This window comes from Mustela erminea, chromosome 6, assembly GCF_009829155.1.
Source record: "Mustela erminea isolate mMusErm1 chromosome 6, mMusErm1.Pri, whole genome shotgun sequence".
Taxonomy (NCBI): domain Eukaryota; kingdom Metazoa; phylum Chordata; class Mammalia; order Carnivora; family Mustelidae; genus Mustela; species Mustela erminea.
This window is the reverse complement of record NC_045619.1, coordinates 144,563,943-144,584,921: the sequence shown is the minus strand read 5'-3', so window position 1 is coordinate 144,584,921 and position 20,979 is coordinate 144,563,943. Positions and strand designations below refer to the sequence as shown.

At 56.7% G+C, this 20,979-nt stretch overlaps 1 protein-coding gene across 4 annotated transcripts in view; it reads right to left on the bottom strand.

The window, feature by feature from the left end:
* DIP2C (disco interacting protein 2 homolog C) overlaps positions 1-20,979 on the bottom strand; it is a 348,933-nt gene that overhangs the window by 240,314 nt on the left and 87,640 nt on the right. The gene's annotated exons all lie outside the window — the stretch shown is intronic.

Below are 20,979 nucleotides of genomic sequence, written 5' to 3'. Positions count from 1 at the left end.
AGCGCGGGCCCTGCAACGCAGTGCTGGAGCTCAAGGACGCGGCAGAGACACTGTTGAATCTGAGTAAACAAAAGCACCAAAGGTTAGTGCTCAGCCGATATCCAGGAAAACGGACTCTCGGAACAAGAGCCGCGTCCGTGCTGCTGGCGCGACCGACGCAATCTGCATCCAGGCATTGCCGTCTGCACCCTCTGCCAACGGCCTCTCACGGCCGCACCTGAACCTGCGTCCTGGTGCCTTTGCCACTTTATGGTAGAAAAAAAGATTTCTAAACCATGTCAGGAAAAAAAAAGATCTACTCAAAATTTGAACATGTTTTAAGGGATAAGAAGTGTTTTTAAAAAGATATATAAAAAATTTTTAAATCAATGCTTCGGGGTGCCTGGGTGGCTCAGTGGGTTAAGTCGCTGCCTTCGGCTCAGGTCATGGTCTCAGGGTCCTGGGATCGAGCCCCACATCGGGCTCTCTGCTCAGCAGGAGCCTGCTTCCTCCTCTCTCTCTGCCTGCCTCTCTGCCTACTTGTGATCTCTCTCTCTGTCAAATAAATAAATAAAATCTTTTAAAAAAATGTGTTTTTTTAAAAATAAATAAATAAATAAATAAATAAATAAATAAAAGCTTCTTTCAGAGCATTTTATATTAAAATCCTCAGTCTAAAAACTACAGGCGCTTACATTTCTACTTCTCTAAAGAGCTTTCGTGTATTTTTGCCCATTTAAAACTAAGTCATGACTACCATTTATTAAAAGCCCACATTTAATGGGCTTTTAAAAAAGGAATCCTGCAGAGGCGCCCGGGTTACTCAGTGAGTTAAGCGTCCGACCCTTGATTTTGGCTCAGGTCATGGTCTCAGGGTCATGGGATCAAGCCCGGAGTCAGGCTCCATGCTCAGTGGGGACTTTGCTGGAGATTCTCTCCCTTTGCCCCTCCCCGACACGCACACACTCTCTCTCGGTCTCAGATAAATCTTTACAGATAAATAAAAAGGAATCCTACAACTATGCTTTTTCCTTCAATTTACTTGTAGTGCAAATGTTTGCTTCTCTTTCGAAGACTGAAGACTGCACTATTATTTCTCTGTTCACACAACACAAACATTAGCCAGCAGGAAACACGACCGGACGCTTTACTACTACACTTGTCTTTCTTCTTTTCTATTAAAAAGCATTCCAAAAACAAACAGTGCTCCACTCTGAAACCAACGTGCAAGGGCGTTCAGGGCTGTGCCAGACGTTTCTGAGCACACTAAGTGGAGGTGTAAGGTCCTGTCCTTAACATGGACTTTGTCAGCGCCTCCAGAAGGAAGGTGATTCAGCTAAGAAGCAGTAGAATTTGAGATACAGAATGACGGGTGCTGGCAGAAGGGCCAACAGGTGCTTCTCTGTGCAGACGATCCAGCCCAAAGTCAAGGACTGCACAACCCGACGCTCGGCTGGGCCACACCAAGAAGCTAGATGGTGTACACGAGTGTGAACACTTCCCAGTTCCTGCTCCAGCAGACTCGGGGTCACTGTGAAACGGGCAAAGAGCCCTGCAGTGTGAACCTGCACCTGGGCTGTGCGGGTCTCCGCCCTCCCAGGCGCCTGTGCCAAGTTTGCAACTCCTGCACGCGCCAGCCCGGGAAGGCGGCAAGTCCTGGCGGTCACAAGCCCTGCTCTCTCCAGCTGCAAAACTTGGCCGTGTTTCCTCCACCTGGACCGGCATTATGGCCGTGAGCAGCTCAGCCCTGCACGGTCTCCGCCACTGGGCACCGTGCACTGGCCATTCCGTGTGCAGGCCAGAGTGAACTCAGTGCCACTCTGGGGCTGTCCCTCCCACGAGAAAAGACCCAGCTCTGCAGTCCCAAGTCCACGCTCCTCCGCCTGCTCCACGGGCAAGCGGGCGTGTGTCCGAGAGAGAACGTCACCAGCACCCCTGCCCCCTCACCGTGCATTCTACATCCGCTCTGGAGAGAAGGAAATTCCCCTGAGGTGACCACCTGAGCACAGGGTCCAGGAGGACGCACGAATGAGCCCAGCACTGGTCCTCCTGAGTCCGGGGCTGGGAGGGGGACCTCTACCCGAGCCCCCCAGCCCCCACATCCACTGCCGTCACATGACCCCACCCCCCAGCCAGCCTGGCGCCAGCCGTTCCCAAAACCCCACCTGCGGCTCCCACTCCCTCTCGCGCGGGTTCACACACGCAAGCCCACCCCTCGCCACCTTTCCACGCAGACCCTGCACGGCCCCAAGCAGGAGGCCATGTAGACCCCAAAGTGTGGCTGCTCCCCCTCACCAGGCAGCACAGGGTCACGGTTAGGTGGCCTCACCCTCCTGTGCAGACCGTCTGACCGGTTAGAGCCTCTGCAAACTCCTGTCCCACCCCAACGAGTTCTTGAATCAACGTCAGCAAAATACTGGCTTTCAAAGAACGGAAGATCAGAGGGGACTTCGGTGACAACAGGAAACTCCAGCAGAGTCGCTGACAACTAGGGTTACTGCGCTGTAGGGAAAACCCACTGCTCCTTATTGAGCTTTATTTGATAAGACACTATTTTTTTTTTCCAGTAGAAAACGTTGATCAAGACACGGTCGCCCACTGATGCAGGAGAAGCCGTCATCCTCCCGCGCGCCCCCCGGAAGCCTGACTCCTCCAGCGGGCTCTGCTGAAGGGCGGCCTCCAGCCCTGCTGCCGCCACCGGGCGCGATGCTCAGACCATGCGGGCCACGTCCCCGGAGAAGGACGTTCACTGCCTGTCTCCTTCAGTCCCCTTGTCCCTCTCCATTCTCCCCGTTCTGTTTGCACTGGTCTCGGTCCACATGAGCCAACTTACTGGCAGGAGCCACGAGGTTCACCGGGAAGTCCTTTTCATTCTGTGTCTCTATCGCAATGGTTATTCTTGCCGTTAACCCAAGGATATATGCTCTCTGCCTGCCCGGACGGCTGCCTGGCAAGCGACTTCGGCCCTAGGGTTTCCACGTCACACAGGCACAGGTGCCCGCGCTCCCCCTCCGCTGCTACAGCAGGCGGTGACAAACCGGACGGACCCACCGTGCTTGACAGGCAAGAGGCTGTTTCTGCGAAACGTCCCTGGATGGACATTGGCTGGTCTCACCGACTATGGAGTTTTGCTACTGGACCCGCACGCTGCCTCACTGAGTGGTCTGCGATGAGCCCGGGCATCCCCGAGGTGTGGGGCCCAGGCTCGAACCCGTGAACACTCAGCAGATCACCCTCCAGGGGACGGACTGAAGACTGCCACGGATAAAACTTCCCCGTAACCCCCAAGACCACATAATCAATGAGCACTCTCGCGGCAGGACATGTACAGATCCAGGAGGCACAGATGTCTGTTTCCGTCCGCAAAGCCGCGAGACCAGCCTGCGGGTTTTACCTGTGTGAGCCCAGGTGAGAAACGGCTCACGGAGGCCCCACAGGTGAACAGCCGGAGAGCCACCGCCCTGAGACGAGCGTGCTCAGGGACACGTTGCCCAGAGTCCAACTCAGTAGCAGCCAGTCACGTCAGACTGAGTAGCCCAGAGACTGGGGTCTCTCAGAGCAGAAAAGTACTTGAACCCAGGTGTCCAAACTGTGGACTTTCTACAAACAACAGGGCATTTTGCCCAAAGAATGAGTAAGGAGGGAAGATAAAGATCTTGGCAGAAAACAATACAATCAACCATGAGGACTATTTTCATTGGAGGAGGGAGACACTTTTAATGGATGTGAACGCCTTCGGTTTTACGGCTTCTGTTATCAAATACGGTATTATCGTTTCAAAAGCCAAAGTCAGAGCACTCACGTCCAAGGAAATGGAAACCTGTCCCAGCGGTCAGCAATCAGAGAACCCGGCTCAGGAGGTCCAAGGGCTCCAGACCATAAGCAACAATACTCGGCAAACACCGGCATCAGGAGGAAAATCCCCACATGAAAGACCCAGACCGTGTTTACGCGACGCTAGAAGGAGACACAGAGAAGGCGGGCAGCTCCCTCACACCTGAAGGGGGTTTTAGTTTTCATGACTAACTGCTTCCATGATGGCTGGCATTCACATACTTTTTCCAAACGAAGCAAAGTAATTCTCGAAGAGAAAGAAACTGTTAGCAGCTTTCACACATCTCAAAACTCACAACTGAAATGCGAGGAAAAACATCCCGTATTCTATTCACGGAAGCAGCTTTCTGAGGTTCCTACAAGTCACACCGTGGACCCTACCAGTACCGACTACAAACTCCATTTCCAGAAAACTAGTTCACGCTCTGAATGTTTGAACTCACTGAATGGCCCTCCTGGTGACATTTTATTCTGTTCATTTGACTCCGCTTATTTTGCAGAAGAGCCTAAAAAACGTCACAGGTAACTTCTAAAAACCGATGCTTTTCTTACATTAAAGTCACATTATAACATCTCTCACTGACAAGATGGTCAATAGTTAAGTTTAAACCTTAACCCACATCAATAATCATTCCTTTTAGCAATAAAACTTCCTTTTTTTAAACATAAATCCCTATAACCTAACCGACTAATCCTTTTCCATAAAGATTTTGCACAATTCCTAGCACAGGTTAGAGCAAGAAAAACTCCATGACTGGTTTTCCACAACTAAATAATTAAGATGAGGGAACTGCACATTCTTTACTAAAGCCAACTATTCTGTTCATATAAATTCACATGAGAAAACTCAGTAGACTGTGGTTCAGGAAAAGCATTTCCAATCATGGGAACAGTGAAATAGGAGAGAACTCCTCAGGAGAGGCCTCACGTGGCACGGGACAAGGCCAAGGACCCCGTCCCAACGCAAGCCTGGCACCTGGGCGACAGAGAGGGAAGCGTCAGTCCCAGGGGGTGACCGTGGGGGGCTGAAGCCCAGGGAAGGGCGGCGGACATTCGTCTCATCTTCTCATGGGAAAAGCAACACATTCTTCTTAAGAGATAATGATTAAAAAAAAAAAGTCCGTCCCAGTACAAACACCAACAAACACAGAACATGGCAGGACCGCAGAGGTTTCGGCGCAGGCTCTCGAGAATCGGAGTGTGGCATGTAGACCACTCGCTCGAACGCTCAGAGCCAGACACGGTGAAGTTGCTGTGTGATTCCGAGGGTTCTGAGCTGGCCGCAGAAAGGAGCCTCACAGCTCGGCGGCCCGTCTGGCATTTAGTGCTCTATGTGCAGAAAGTCTGCTGTTAAGATGTATTTGGTTTAATAGGATTCCATTTGCCAGAGAAGAGACGTGCCAATCCTGGTTCTCCCCATCACAGCGGGAAAGGCTTGCACGCACCGAGCACGGCAGGGGTCCGGGGCTAGTGTGATGCTCAGACTCCGTGGGACCCGTGAGCACGCAGGCTCCGCTTACAGGCACACGGCGGGGGAACGAGAGGGACCCACTCCACCGAACACGGCCTGCTTCCAAGTCTGTGTTGTAGAAAACCCTAGAGCACGACACTGCGGACACAGATCTGAAACTCAGGAATGCTCAGATGACCCAGTTTACGGTGAGTACAACTCACTGTACATAAATCAAGGAGTACGATCTTTTGAGGTTGCTTTTGTGAACACAAGTTCTCATTTGAGGGTCGAGCTTTCAAAGACCAGTGATCGTGAGCTCTCACCCCAACCGCACAAACTTCTTTCGGCTGCTCAAGGCAGCCTTGTTTAAAAACTGAAGGGGGACGTGGGGGAGGGGGCACATGGCAGGGGACGTCGGGGGGAGACTGGGGAACGTAGGGGCATGTGGAGGGATATGGGGGGATGGGGGGGCGTGGGGGGGGGCAGGAGCCAGCAGCGGACCGTCTCCGGGCTCCTCTGAGATTCCAGGTCACTCTCATGGGTCCCGGGGGGTCATGGACTGGAAACTTCAGCAGAGAGCCCTCCCTGTGAGAGATCCAGATTCTACAGCTCCATGCTCTCTCCCTCGTGACAAGGTGGCTCTGCACCACCGTCTCCATACACACCTGGCATCCGAGAGGGGAGGAGGGTGTGCGCTTGCACAGCTAACCGTCCCGGAGGAAATGACACGGGGACGACGCTGCACAGGGTGGGCGAGCAAAGGCACCGTCTTGGCACAGAGGAAAGGGCACGCCGGCACTGCCACAGGGAGGCAACCCCTCTCCGGTGCAGGGGACGGAGGCCCGGCCGGCACATTTCACCCGCCAGACGACTCGCCGAGCGCGGCACCCTGCGGGAGAACGCAGTCCCCGGCCCGACACCCCACTTCCAGAACTACACAACAGCGAGGGCCAATGTTGTACCCACCTGCCCCCCTACTGCGGTAAGACCCGATCAGCATTTCCACCAGCCACACATGAGACCTTTAGTGACTGTGAATCTCATCCTAGGGAGCACTGCCCTCCCCACCAAGAGGCCATTTCCAGAAGCAGGATGGGCACAGCCGTCAGCGGGGAGGCGAGAATTCACATCTAATGCAAAGGGAGTGGAGCGTTCAACTTGCCGGACGCATCTGTCAGCTGGCACTCTAACGGCCGTGTTCCGCTCCAAATATGCGAACCCAGAGCCAAGCCCCCCACGTGCTAACCCGCAGCTGTCTGTGAAACTCCCATCCGCTACCCAGGGGGAGCAGCTTCCGTTCAGGCCTGACCTAGAGCTGGGACAGCTGGGCCAGCGCAGGCCCGTGACGTCACACTGGGGTTTCACTGCGTTTCAGCGGACTTCGGACAGCCGTCTGCCCTGTGTGCCGACAGGAGCCGGAGCAGCGCCGGGACAGCCCACGAGCCTCCCCCGAGGCCTCTTCATTCTTACCTGAAGTTTCTCCAGAACTAACCCGCCCAGTAGTCTGCCGGGACGCAGGGGAGGCACGAGTCTGTCGGTCACACGGCACCTAGCTGTGGTGAGCAGCTGGGTAAGGGCCCATCTCAGTTTACCTCCGTCCCCAGAAATTCTCACTGAGGCTAAACAATGAAGAATGCTACAACAGAATGTCACAGGTAGAGACGGACCCCCAGCGAATGCCCACGCGCTCTTTACTCAAATTCCTCAACAAGGACTTGGTCTTAAATATTTTCATTCGCTGTGATTCCGTGCTGGCTTCTGACATGAGTCAAAATGTCTAACTTTGAACCAATCACTCTCACATCTCCGATGTGCCCATCTGCAAAAGCTAAAATGATTACATTTAATAAAGGAGCAAATTGCAGTAGGGATGCACCCCGCAGTCTTTAATGATCCTTCGGCAGTGCAAAGCTGAACCACTTTTCGACCTAACACTGGTACCCGCCAAGGACAGTAGCCTCCGATAAGTGAATAAATCACTAGACACAGAACACACAAATACACGTTATCACCAATTTGTCGTGATTAGCAATGATTAGTTTTTAAAGGTAGAAAAAGAAAACCATCAGGATTATCAGTAGGAATTAAGAAAGGCAAAAGGTAAACCTGAAAAATCGGTCACATCCGGGCCAACGCGACGTTCAGTGTGTCCACAGTGTCTGCGTACTGGATCCTCAGACGTCGTCACACCAGCCGCTGAGTGCTGGCCTGGGAGCAGAGCCTCCACGGGCGGAACCCGGGCTCATCACTGCGCCCCGGCGGCTAGCACCACACACGGCACAAAGGAGGAGCTCGTAAGGTTCATCAAAGAACAAAAGGCCAGACAAAGGGTTTGCCACGCCATCAGCAACCCTGTGGCTTACGAAACTCCTGCCTCGAAGGCACTTAAATTTAATCCGTGTAAGATTTTCTTTCTGGAAACATTAAATTAACTTATGAATGACAAAATAAAGAGGCCGAGAACACATCTGAGAAACCTGTAGCAACTCAGCAAGGTGACCTTGGCTGTGACTAAATATTATTTTTTAACCACTGCAGAGAAGAACTGAGATCTTTTAAAAAGCTGCAACATTTTCTCCCAAAGGGGAATCTGAAGTTCACCTTTGAGGTAGCCTGGTCTTTTGTTCTGAGAAAGCAGACCGTCCTAGCAACAGTCTATCAAAAGTAAAATCCACCAGAAAACGGCAAACTGAAGAAACTTCTTTAAAAATCCAAAACTGGGACGCCCGGGTGGCTCAGTGGGTTAAGCCGCTGCCTTCGGCTCAGGTCATGATCTCAGGGTCCTGGGATCGAGTCCCGCATCGGGCTCTCTGCTCAGCAGGGAGCCTGCTTCCTCCTCTCTCTCTCTCTGCCTGCCTCTCTGCCTACTTGTGACTTCTCTCTGTCAAATAAATAAATAAAATCTTTTTTAAAAAAAATTAATTAATTAAATAAATAAAAATCCAAAACTACAGTCAAATAATGTAGGATTTGAGACGCAGGACTGCAGACCGTGGGCACGCACGTGACATGGGACCCGTACACGACGCAGGACTACATCCCACAGACCCTGCGCACGCACGACACAGGGCCGCGGCCAGTGCACACAGCATCCACAATACACACACACGCGGTGGGACATGGTGCACGCACATGCACAAGGCGTGCGCACATACAGGGCATGTGAGAGCACCGCACACAATATCCACGCACCATCGACACACTGCATGTAGAATATACACACCGTGTGCGCCCTGTGCACATCCAGAGGACACACATCACCCATCCAGGTGTGACAACTTGCGTACAGTGTCCATACAAACACACACACCGTACGTCCACCTGTCTGCACAGTGCACGCTTACTACACCCGTGCGCGGCATACTGTGTGCGGAGTGCGTGCGCAGGTAACACACAGCATCGACAGAAGCAGTAAGAACGTATACGCACGGTGCACTGCGCGCAGACACAGTGTGCGCACGTGCACCTGCAGTGTACCCACAGTGCGCACAGTCCGGGTGCAGTGCTTACGCAGACAGAGGGCAAGTGCACACACACAGGTACACCCATGCAGTACACATGCATGCAGTATCCATGTAAATGTGTAACGTGTGCACACGGCACACAGTACACACACACCATGCATGCGAACACAACGCACACGTGTGGACGGTGGATGGACAGGCATCGCATACATGCGGCACCCGTGCACACACGTGCTCACGTACAGCAGACACACAAAGCCCTGGAAGGCCCTTGCCGACCGACCCTTTAACACCGCATGCAAGTGCTGCCAGTTCTACAGAGATGATTATTGTAAAACCAGAACTCTGTTTTCAAAAATAACTTCAAAGACTACAACTAGCGACAAACACCGTGAAAAGTGTAAAGCCGCGTCCCTTGAGGTCTGGCTCACCGACAACGTTCCGCTGTTTCCTGACGCAGCCAACACGTCAGGCCGGACAGCTGCCCCGTAAGTTTTCTATGAAATCAGCAAGGAAATGTTGTCTCACGTTTTGGCCTTTGAGACGAATCTCTGCCCTGACAGAGCTCCGACTCTGCTTCTCCAGCTGCCGCTTCGATTCTGGACACGGACCGCTGTCCCCGCACAAGGCACCCGTGGCACCCGGAGCTGATGGCCCGCAGCCCGGAGCCAGGAGGGTCTCTGCCCGCAGCGGCGCATGCGCCAGCCACTCGGCACCTGTCACATTTCTGACCTGGGTGTGTTACTCTTTCCACAAGTCCTTGTCTCCTGGATTAAGCTAGAAGAAGAGCAAAGCCCATGCGTTCATATTTTTAAGACAAAAACTTCCTACGTGAGAGACTGAGAGGCGGTGTCTGTCCATGGGGTACCATCGGTGCTCACTACGGACGTGACCCCGAGAACAATCAAGAGCACAGGGTCTCTTCCGAACATACACACGTGCCTGGGAACACAAACACTGAAGAGATTGACCCGAGGAAAACTGTCCATCAAATTACTGATCAAAACTGCTCATCAAATGTGCACCTAGAGATTTTTTGAAAGATTTTTAATTGCAGGACTTCGACACCTAGAGGGGAAATTAGAAATGAGCCAGTATCCGGGAGATTCCTCCAGACGGTCCTCACAGTCTCTGAGACAACCGAAACTGTGGCCTCACGTATAGGCCGCGAGGAGGATGAAGCACCACGAGGGCGCGAGAGCGCGCACAGGAATGTCGTGTCTGCAGGGTCAGCACTAAGAGCAGTGAGCCGGCAGTGGGACCCGTGTCCCCGCAGCCTGGGTGAGTTCTCGCAGGCGCTGCCACGCCGCCGAGAGAGAAGAACCGTGTGCAGACGCCGTCAATCTCCCGAGGTCCTGACCGTACGATTTAGCTTCTCCAAGGGCAGCCCGAGCGCCAGCATCCAACATCTGGGGGCTCGTCCCCTTGTGAGAGGGTCCACGCTCCTTGAGACCCTCGGGGAGAGTCCGGACCTGACTCTGACGAGACAGACGCTGCCCACTTTACACAGCAGGACCCACACGAGACCGTTCCTGCTACCCTCGCCGGTCGGAGGGGAACCGGGGCAGAGCTCCCCGTCCGGGAACGCTCTTTGGACCTGATCCAACTCAAGTCGATACAGAAAACTCTCCTTTGAAAAACCCACAGTCCGTTCACCACAAAAACCTAAGGAAACCTAAGGAGATAATCCAGAACAACAGGTTTCCAAGCTGAGTATGCACAGAGCCGGGCCATGAGATGCTGTCGTGGCCTTAGGGACCACGGACGACGAGGCCGTATGTTTCTACCTGTTCCTGCTCTTGATAAAATGGGGCCGTGCGTGGCCCCGACACCAGCTAGGACTGGACTCTCCCGGGCTCTCCGAATGCGGATCCAGGAGAGACGAGGGCGTGAATGCTTCTATGATTTAGTTGCAAAGTGACATGGCGAGTCTACTCTCAGGTTAGAAGACTCACCTACACGACAACTGTCGTATCTTTGAGGGGAAGTATGACTTTTCTTTGTAAACAAAATGTCCATTAAAACCATTCGGCACGAGGTGCCTGGGTGGCTCAGTGGGTTGAGCCTCTGCCTTCAGCTCAGGTCATGATCTCAGGGTCCTGGGATTGAGCCCCGCATCGGACTTCCTGCTCAAAAGGGAGGCTGCTTCTCCCTCTCTCTCTCTGCCTGCCTCTCTGCCTGCTTGTGATCTCTCTCTGTCAAATAAATAAATAAATCTTTAAAAAATGTATTTAAAAAAAAACAGAAAAGTAAACCATTCGGCACATTTAATAGAAGGCATTTACGATATTTCGTGAGTCACTAATATTTTCATAGATATTTGGGCATCTTATAGGTCTCTAAACTCTTACAGATCTTCAAAATTGTGTGAGGGACCACTTTCATCCCCACAAAATGTAACACACACAGAGATGCACAGTGACACTGTCTGAAGTGGCGAGGCTATGCTAGGACGGTCAAGGTTGGGGGATTAAGTGCACCACTTACAATATTTTCAACTTAAGAAGGGTTTGGGGGGGGCATAACCCCCCAGGAAGTTGAGGAAAATCTGTAAACACAGCATCGTAAGAACTCCAGAAGGAAAGCGGCCGGGAGGTAGGGCCCCTGCTCGGAGAAAAGACATGGGCTGGAAACCAGCCCCGCTGCTGGCCACACGGTCTTGGACACATTTACGTCTCTCTAGGTCTCCTTTGCCACGTAAGAAAGACAAAGAGGACACTGCCTAACTCACCGTTTCTCCCAAGATTGAGTTTAAATGTGCACATGCTGAGGTCATGTTAAGCTCTCAATCCAAGTCACCTCTGTGACCGCTTGACGTCATTAAGATCCTCCGGAAGAGAAAAGCATCCGGCGCAGAAACAAACACTAAATGCACAACCGAAGTTACAAGAGTCAAATTCTACCTTATTCGTCACCCAAATGAAAGACTCACTGAAAAACTTGTTGTGAACCCAAACACGGAAAATCCAGAGGGCCCCCAGCAACCACCACAGCCGGAGGATTTTCTGAAACAGCACGGACGCCAGCTGTGGGTGAACACCAGGACCCTGGGCCTGGGCCTGGCCTTGCCACCACCTTTGTCCGTGACCTTCTGCGAAACTGCTGACCTTGGCCTTCATGTCCAACCTGACTAGCGGGCCACGCAGACGGCCCTCCGTCCCCAGCACCGACTCTGCTTCCGACAGAGTACCCCGATTCCGCCGGGACCAGATCCCGGGCTTAAATCCTCTCAGCTGCACAGCCACTAACTATCAACAACACAAAGTCAAGTATTCAGATAGGAAACGGGGAACAGGCACGAGCCCCGCCCTGTTCAAGGGCACTTCGCTCCTAAAGCAACAGGAAAGTTACGACAATTATTAAAACAGCAACAAACGCTTAACCTGTGCTTTTGAAACGCTGTAGCTAATCGGTAACATCCTCACTAAGCATGTGTTTTGAGGAAATCAGTTGATGGGTCCCGTGATGTCAGAGCCTGCACGCTGACCCTCGCACACACAGATCACCTTTTGTCGGTGGAAAACCCCGGATTCCATTCAGGGCTGAGGACAAGTGAGGGTTTCCCTCTCCACAATACAAAAAATGTGACCCTCCCGTGCTCCAAGAATAACTGAGCTCATGTTCTGGTTGTTTTTTAAAAGGGCAGCTTTAAAAAAAAAGATAGAGGCAGAGAAGGAGCACACAGCCGGGGAGGGGCAGAGGGCAAGCGAGTCGCCAGCAGACGCCCGCTGAGCACGGAGCCCGACACAGGGCTCGATCCCACGACCCCGAGATCACAACTGGCTCTGAAATCAAGAGTCAGAGGCTTAATTGACTATGCCCCCAGGGGCCCCTACATTCGCGTTTTTAAAGTCTCCCACGGACCCTGTCACACGAACGCTGCTGTTTGTACGTGATTATCCCTCCTGCGAGCGGTGCAGGCAGCCAGCTGAGCACGGAAGCTCACAGATGCCCCTGACCCTCTTCAAACTCCTTCCGGACAAAGGTCATGCCTCCAAGACCCCAGGTCTGGCGTCAGGCACGTCTGGACGATACTCAGATGGCCAACAAATTGCACAAAGATGTTTCCCTAAAGAGAAACTCAGCTTCTGGCCACACTAGTACTTCCCGGAAAACGGCAGGTCTGGGGAGGAACCGTTCCGTGCCTGGTTCAGACTCTGGTGCTTCCCAAGACCACCACGTCCCAGCACCCGCCGGGCTGGCCAGACCCCCTGCCCTTCAGAGCTGTGGACGAGAGCTGGGCTCAGCCACCCCATCCTGGCACCTGATCTGGAGCCGGGAGGAAGCTGGGGACGGCCTTGTCCCAGGCTCTGCTTTCACAGGCGTCCCAAACAAGGGGAGGGGGGCAGAAAACTGCCCAGGAGAGCAGATCACCCACAGGGGCTCAGCGTGCGCTGGCTGGGCCACTGGACATGCACTGTGGCAGGCAGTGAAGGTCACCCGAAGAACCCACGCCCGTGGTCATCCTGGGGGCAGCCAGCACCACGGCCTGCCGGCCTGACACCTGCCGCCCCCCACAGCCCTGGCCCTTTGCCGTCTCTCCACAGACCACAGACGAGACCAGCCCTGGGTCTGCATGTCCGTGGTCACTGCTGTGGAGCCCTGAGCCGGGCTCTTTTCAGAATCAACAATGCACCCAACAGTGCAGACGCTAGTAGAGAGCGGGACGTGTGGACGCGGCTGGCTACGTCCTAGAGCGTGGACGCCGCAGGCCTGCCCGGGTCACCATCGGCACTCCCGCTGCACCCCCGCACAGAGCCGTTCAGGGAACACACCACACGGTCTTGCTGCCGCCCCTGGCGTCAGAGCACGGCCCACGGCACTGGTCCTCTCGGAAACGGACTGCTCCCGTGGACGCTGCACCAGGCATGCGAAATAACAAAAATATTATCAGAAAGACTGTGCCAATTCTGCTTTCAGAATTAATTCTGTATTCAGTTACGAAAGGCTTAATGAAATCTGAACTACAAGATCGAGTCAGGTTCGCTCTGAAGTGCACCGCAAAATGCCTGTTTATCGCAGAGCTTGGACGTGAGGAGGGCGGAAAGTTAACATCCTCCCCAGGCTGTCAGCCAGCACGGCCACCACCCCAGGTGACGGGCCCCGCGTCCTGCAGGGCACATGGTGAAGGTGAAGCCCGTACGCAGCTACGACCACGAGCGGAGCGTGCGTCTCGGCCCGACGGCCTGACGGGAGAGGTCCGCAGGAGAAGGAGAAAGAAATGCACCTCCGAGACCGTCGGCAGGACTGGGACTTGAGCAAGGCACGGCGGAAGCCAGAAGCTCCTGGGCGTGTTCTCTGGGACCCACGCGCAGAAACCGCCACCCTCCTGCGTCCAGGCTCGCACTGCTTTGCGCTGAGGACGCTCAGCGCCCTGGCACGTCGGCAGGGAAGACGCTGCAGAAACAATCACCCAACACGTGCCCCTTCTCCCTTCCTGGGACGCGCCCTTCCATGCGGGGACCGCTGAGAAGGGAGGGAGGGGCTTCTCCTTCCGAGTCTCTAACGACACCAGGGCTCGGAAGAGCAGGAAGCAGAATCTGCAAGAATCCGCACATGAGGCAGCACGTTGGTGCGGAAACAATGAGATAATTAGCCTTAGGCAGTTTGTAAATTTCCTAGGAATTCAAGTTTGAAAATTTTTGTGCCGTTAGCCTGATACCACTTTGAACAGTTATTACCCCAGTGTGAGAAGGGGCTGATCTGGCTCAAACGGGGTTTCACCCAGTGCTCCCCAGCGAAAGGTCCCTCGTGCGCATGAGCGTGGTCGCCAGGAGCAGTCACGCTGCACGGTCAGCAGTTCCATGGGCGCGACGACCCACACACGGCGATGACCCGGGGAGGGCAGGGCCCTGGGCACGGAGGGTGTTCAGGAAGAAATTCTCCCCCGAGTCTGCTTCTCACTGGGTAATGAGGAGTTTCAAGACAGAGGTTTCCGTCCCCACAGAGAACCATCCTCGTCTTCCACGAGAAGACACTCGCGGGAAAGGCGCACACGCAAAGCTGGACGGAATGCCGCCAGGAGACTCAGGTGCGTCCCGGGGCCCTGGGACCGCGATGTCCCACCACCGGGCGGGCCACCAGCCCAGCAAGGATGCCCAGCGCGATGACTGAGCAGGAAACCCTCCCAAACTCACAAGGGACACCCGGGGGCTCTGCAGGGCATGGGAGCCGCCGGGACACGCGTCCCTGGGCTCTGTGTTGTTAAGTGCCCGGGGCCGCATCAGGAGACGACGCTGCAGCCCACACCGGCGAAATGCAGGAGAAGCTGCCCAGACCCTTCTTCCAGGGGAGACACGCAGGCCTCCGAGAGCCGGCACTCAGGAGGGAGCCCGCCGCACGGCAGCCCAGCTGCAGACACGGCGGCTCCACGGGCCAGCACGGACCGGGCCAAGCTTAAACTACAAGTTTTCACCCGGGATTTAAACAATAAAGCCTTTTCTCTGAAACCTGGCTCTTCCAGTGAGTCACATTTGGGGCTGAAAACAACACACAAACCACGTAAGGAAAACGACATCACGTTTCAGGGTATTTGTCCTTCCCCGTTGGTAGCAGCAGCTGCCGCGCTCGGCGCTCACTTACTTCTGACGAGGGAGAGCCAGGGAGCATCTCGGGCTCAAGCCCACACACAAACAGAGATAAAGGAGGCTTGCAACCTTCCCCCCGTCCTTCTGGAAATTCATACGTGTAAGAGCTACTTTGAATAGCAGAGTTTATAAGAATGCAGAAAAAGGTGATTTGTGTTTGTTTTCCACAGAGGTGCACACGGGGGCCCGTAAGCGTGTTTGCGGTGGGAGCAGAACGTTTTCTAGTCCTGCGTCTGCCAGGGGGACCGGGTCCTGGGCCTGAAGTGCCGGTTCTCACCGTCCGACCATCCCGGGCTACACGCCGCAAGGGCAGGTCCCAGGCAGCCCCGCAACAGACAGAAGCAGCCGCCTCGCCCCACCCCCGAGGAGGACACGGAGGCTCGGAAAAACGCCCTCGGTGGGGCTCCCTGCACGTCGGGGGCAGAACGGGTCCCTGGACCCTGTTTTCCTGCTTCATCCCCAGGAACTGTGAACAACGGATCTTCGGCCCGAGAGGATACTCTGCTCTGCCTTTCCTGCTTTATTACAACGTTAAAAAACAAAGAAATCATCAGGTACGGGCTCCGTCCCGGCCCAGCTCACATGGGGCAGGTCACACAGTTTTCTCCATTTTCTACGAGAGCCTAACAAGTCCCCAACAGGGCGAGCCTGGTCCTGACTCTGAAGGGCTGTGAAGGGAAGGTCTCGGACTGGGAGTCTTCCCGGTGCCGCCCACTCCACGACGGCTTAGTTACCACGAGTCCGAGAGCAAAGGCAAGGGGAGCCGGGGCTCTGGGCCTCCAATCGCAGGACCTGCCCTGCTGGCGCTTACCTGCACGAACCCCATCCGCCGGTGCCATGTGGGTCCTGGAGACGGTGCGATTCTGAACCAAAGGGCACGTTCTGGAACGAACCGTGAGCATCTGAGAAGCAGGCGGCTGCCCGGCTCCCACCACACGGGGCGATGCCTCCCGTGTCCATGTCCAGGCAGCAGACAAGCCCAGAATGCTGCGGGGGGGGGGGGGGTCTGGGGTCTGCACAAACCCTCTCCTCCTCCGGCAAGACCCCACACCCAGCAGAGCAGGGAGAGCGGACGCCCGAGATGATCACAGGGAACATCAACTCTCCCCACACAGTAAGGACGAAGCTTCACCTCCTGGCGCTCCTGTGCTGGGTACTGTTCCCCACGTCCCACTCAGCACACACGCGTGTACGTGTACACACATGTAATTGTGCGTGTGTGTGCACACGTGCAAGCACGTGTCCGTGCACTGCGTGTGCAGACCAGGGCTCCCCCAGACAACACAGCTTCTCTCCTGCAGGGCCGGCCGCGCCGGTGCCCACGGGGACAGCATGTGCGGACGCGGCTCCCCTCAGGGTGCAGCGGCCCCCCACCGACGGCCTCCCCCACCCCATCCGCGGCGTCCCACGCCCCCACCCGGCGGGCGCCGCTGGCCCTTCCTGCCTGCGGCTCCGGGTGCGATTCCGCCAAGGCCGGCACAGCCCCACCAGGCGCTCGCGGCGGACGTCCCGCTGCTCTGGTCTCCTCGGCACCTCGACTGTGCCTCACAAGCGTCACCGCTCGTCCCAGCCCGTGACCGCTTTCAGCAGCGGCAGCACGCGGCGACTCGGCACGAAACGGGAAAAGGCGGTTTCTCAGGGCCGCATCCTCTCACCGGGCGCGCGGCTTCTCCAGAGCAGCGCCCCACACCGCACCGTGTCCTCCACGCTAAGGTCTGCTCTGAGGGAACTCTGCGGCTTCTAAAGCTCCGTCTGTCACGCCAGATTCCCAGCGCGTCCCCACGGCGCCCTGCGGTGGCTCCCGGCGCGCAGCCGCTCCCCCGGAACCGCACGGTTCAACCCACTAACGGGGCCGGGAACCCCGGGGCCACAGAATGAGGGAGAAGCAGCTCCTCCTAAACATCTCCAAACACAGACGTGGGAGGAGACGCTCGCCCATGAACTCCGGGATCGCCAGGGGCTAGAACGTTCCCCCAGACCCACGGAACGGCCGCAGGCGCAGGGCCTGATCCAAGAGGAGCGCGGACGGGAAAGCTGCTCTCCGGATGTGCCAGCGTGCTATGCCTCAAAGAGCTCTCAAAAAGCTGAGAATTCCCACCAAAAAATGAGGATGATCGCCCTCCAAGACGTGTTCAGGCATCCACGAGGAGCCGGCCGGTGGCGAAATCGGCCCGAAGACCGCGTGAGGAATTACTTACGGGCGTTTGGGACGACGGTGGCCGCCGCGCGTGAGCCGACACAGCAAAGAGGCGCGTCACAGCGAAACCAGGGGCGCCACCGCCAGACGGGACAGCGCGGCAGCTTGGAACTGCCCAGAAACGCCCCTCTTGCCCCGAGTCAACGTGACTCCAACGGAGCCCGGCAGCGCGCGCCTCGGGTCGTGAAGCCCCACGTCTCTGCCGGCCCTCGGCGCTCTGGGCTCCACATGGTCCCTGCACGAGCCACGCCTGCCTGGGGCTGCCTCGGGTTGAATTCCCAACTGAGAAAAATAGGCTTTTTTGAAATAAATAAAAGAGGCCAAACAGGACTGTTCCAACTCGGCCGCAAATGCTCGGATGGTGCGTTTGCGACCCCGTGATTCATGCTGCGCTTGTGAACGGCAGACGCGACCCGACGCGCCCCCCGTGGCTGGACCACGAGGGCCTTGCCAGCCTGGACACTGGGCCTGGGAGCGCTGGGACGGCGCACGGGGAGTGCCCCAGCATAAACCCACCGGGAAGCTGGAGCGTCCAGGGACACGGCGTGAGGGACTCCTGGCGGCAGGCGTGGCCCAGCCCAGCCCAGCTGCTAGCGGTGACGGAGGAGGCTTCCGGATTGTTCCAGGACCCGGAGCTCAGCCCCAGACGGCCGCAGCGCCAGGCATCATGGGCAGCAACACAGCCTCCGCCTGCCCCGTATGAGTTCTGGATGTGCAGAATCTACGAGCGGAAAAGGGCTGTTTGAGGCCTCAAGGCTCAGGGCTGGCCCACGAGGAGGCAGAGGAGAGACATGAGGGCAGCAGCCCCCGTCCGCCGGGGCCACCGCCTGTTGTAGGGTCAGGCCCTTCGAGTCCTCACGGAGGGACTTCAGTGCGCCCTCTGCTCAAGCCCGGCCCACCAGGCTCAGGCCCAGGAGCCTCCAGCAGAACCTGCCTCCACCCCGTAGCCTCCAATTCTGTGGGGAGCCTGGGCAGTGAAAGTGGGGTCTCTCGGGGTCTCGGGCTCAGGCCACATCTCCAGGGGCTCCGGGGGCCAACAAGAACCACGCCCTGGTTTACTTTCACCAGAGTTGTGCACGACATACCCCGGTTTGGAAGGTGCAGCAGGACGCACGCCGCACCCCAAGGTCAGTGAGGCCAGCCCGGCCACCGTCTGGCTCATCCGGGAAGAGGGGCTGGAACGGCCCTGGGGCCTCCACGCCCCACAGGGCCAGGGTCCCCTGCTCAGGTCGCACGCCCCATGGCATGGCAGCAGTTCCCAGTTCCTGCATCTAAGGCGAGCCCGCAGAACCCACTTCAGACCTCAGAATGGGGCCGCATCGAGCTCTCGCCCTGGGGACGCCTCCTCTCTTACGGAGAAGGAAAACTCAACTGAGAGAGAAGTCAAATAAAGGCCATAAAATACAGCCCCAATTCAAACGGTAAAATGTAACAATCCTCTCGCCATCGGAGAGGTGTCAGGTCATGTTTCCAAACCTCTGAGCCCTGCCGCTCGGCTGGGAGGGGTGGCAGGCCACACATGGAGGCCCACAGCTGTGGTCCCTGCAGGCAGGTCACGGCTCTGACCCCGCGAGGGCACAGCGTCTCTGTGGAGAGAGACCGTGGGATCTGGCCGACCCCCGCGTGTGCACAGGCTCCTCACCCGGACGGCAGGCCGTGTGGCATGGGCTGCGGTGGACCCGGGGAGGGGGGGGAGGACACGCCCAGACGTGGCTACTCCCGCGGAAGACCATGACCACAGAGGCCGTGGACACGGGCCAACAAGGGCCCGCTGACCCAGGTGGCCGGGGAAGCCGTCCCCGGGGGGTTTGTGGAAACAAACAAGCTACCTGTGTTCATGGGTCGGAAGAAGGAACGTTGTCCGGACGCTCACACGACGCAACGATACCAGAATTCCGAAGCATCTCTCACGTGGAAAAAATAACCCTCACGTGTGTGTGGAACCACGAGAGACTTCAAGTAGCCAACAGGACACGGAGAAAGAGAAATGAAGCTAGATGCACCCCCTTCTCGATCTGAAGCTGACGTGACGAAGCTCCAGTAGTCGGGGCACTATGGTTCGGTCCCAAAAACAGACACACAGAACAACGCGGTGTGACCGAGACCCAGAAATAAACCCACACACGTGCGGTCAACCCCCGACACGGCACCAAGAACACGGATCCGGGGGACGGACGGTCTCCCCGACAAAGAGCGCTGGGAGGACAGGGCCCCGCGGGAGCGGACGGAAGCTGCGTCCCTGCCCCACAACTCTAACAGCGGACCCAAACGGCCACAGACGCACTGTGAGACCTGAAGCTATGCAACTCCCAGAAGAAAATGCAAGGGGAAACGCCTTGACGTCCGACGCGACAGCTGTTCTTTTTGGATCGGACACCCTCTTAACCGCACAAGTTCCCAAAGCCCCCGCGTGTACGGGACAAAGAGCCCCTCACAGGTGTCACGGAACCAGACCTGAGACCGCCCCCTTCAGCCCCCACGCCGCCCTCACAGCTCTCGTGTGACACGCGACGGCACGAGAGGAGACTGGCAGGGCTTCCTACTGGACACCCCGCCGCGGGCGAGGACCGGCGGGGACGGAAGAAAGCGCGTGCGAACAGATCGGGTATTCTGTCAGCATCGCACCACGACTGAGCGCCCAGCGGGCCCTGAACCCAAGCGCTGTGGGCTCGAGCTGTATTTACGCTGTGACCGACGTCCATCCGGGTCATCGGGCTTCAGTACTGGTGGCCCACGGGATGCCCAGCTATCCTAAACCTCACACTGTCCTGCCCCAAAATCAGCTCCTTAGGGGCTGCCATGGAGCGGTGCCCAAGACCCGTGCGGGGAGCCTTCTTCATGAAGGGGACTGGGGCCACTCACAGGCCCCCAGCCCCCAGCCCCGTGCAGGACCTTCCGGGAAAGGAGCCCACAGGGTCGTTCCCCACCCTGGCTGGAGGCCGAAGCTCTGTGGGCCTCTGAGAGCAGGTGTAACCGACTGGCCGGCAGCATGAGGCCAGAAGGCGTCCTCCACGGCGCGGGGGGTGAGGGGGCTGTTAATGAGGAGCCGTGGGGAAGCCAGCTGAAGACCCAGACCCATCCGCCCATTTAGACACCTGCCGCCGGGGAGTTCCCAGCCAGCGTCTGGGACTCTCAGGGACACAGAGCCACTCTGTAAGCTGACAGTGAACAGGGACACAATTCCACACACCTGTCCTACGGTGAAAGGGAGACAGAGCTCACCTCCTTCCGGAGCAGCCCTCGGGCTGTCGGTGGGGACAGGACAGTGCTGCCGGCAGAGCGGTCACTGGCCCCACATCCACGGAGGGGATGAGACCCATGCAGAGCCACTGAGGGCATTCCATGGACACTGGCCTGACCCCACGACCCGCCGGCCGAGGACGCGTCCCACGGTGCTAGTTCTAGAACAGAACCATTCTGGGCCTGCCGGAACCACAGCCAGCAGGCCCCCTCCACTGCAGAGGG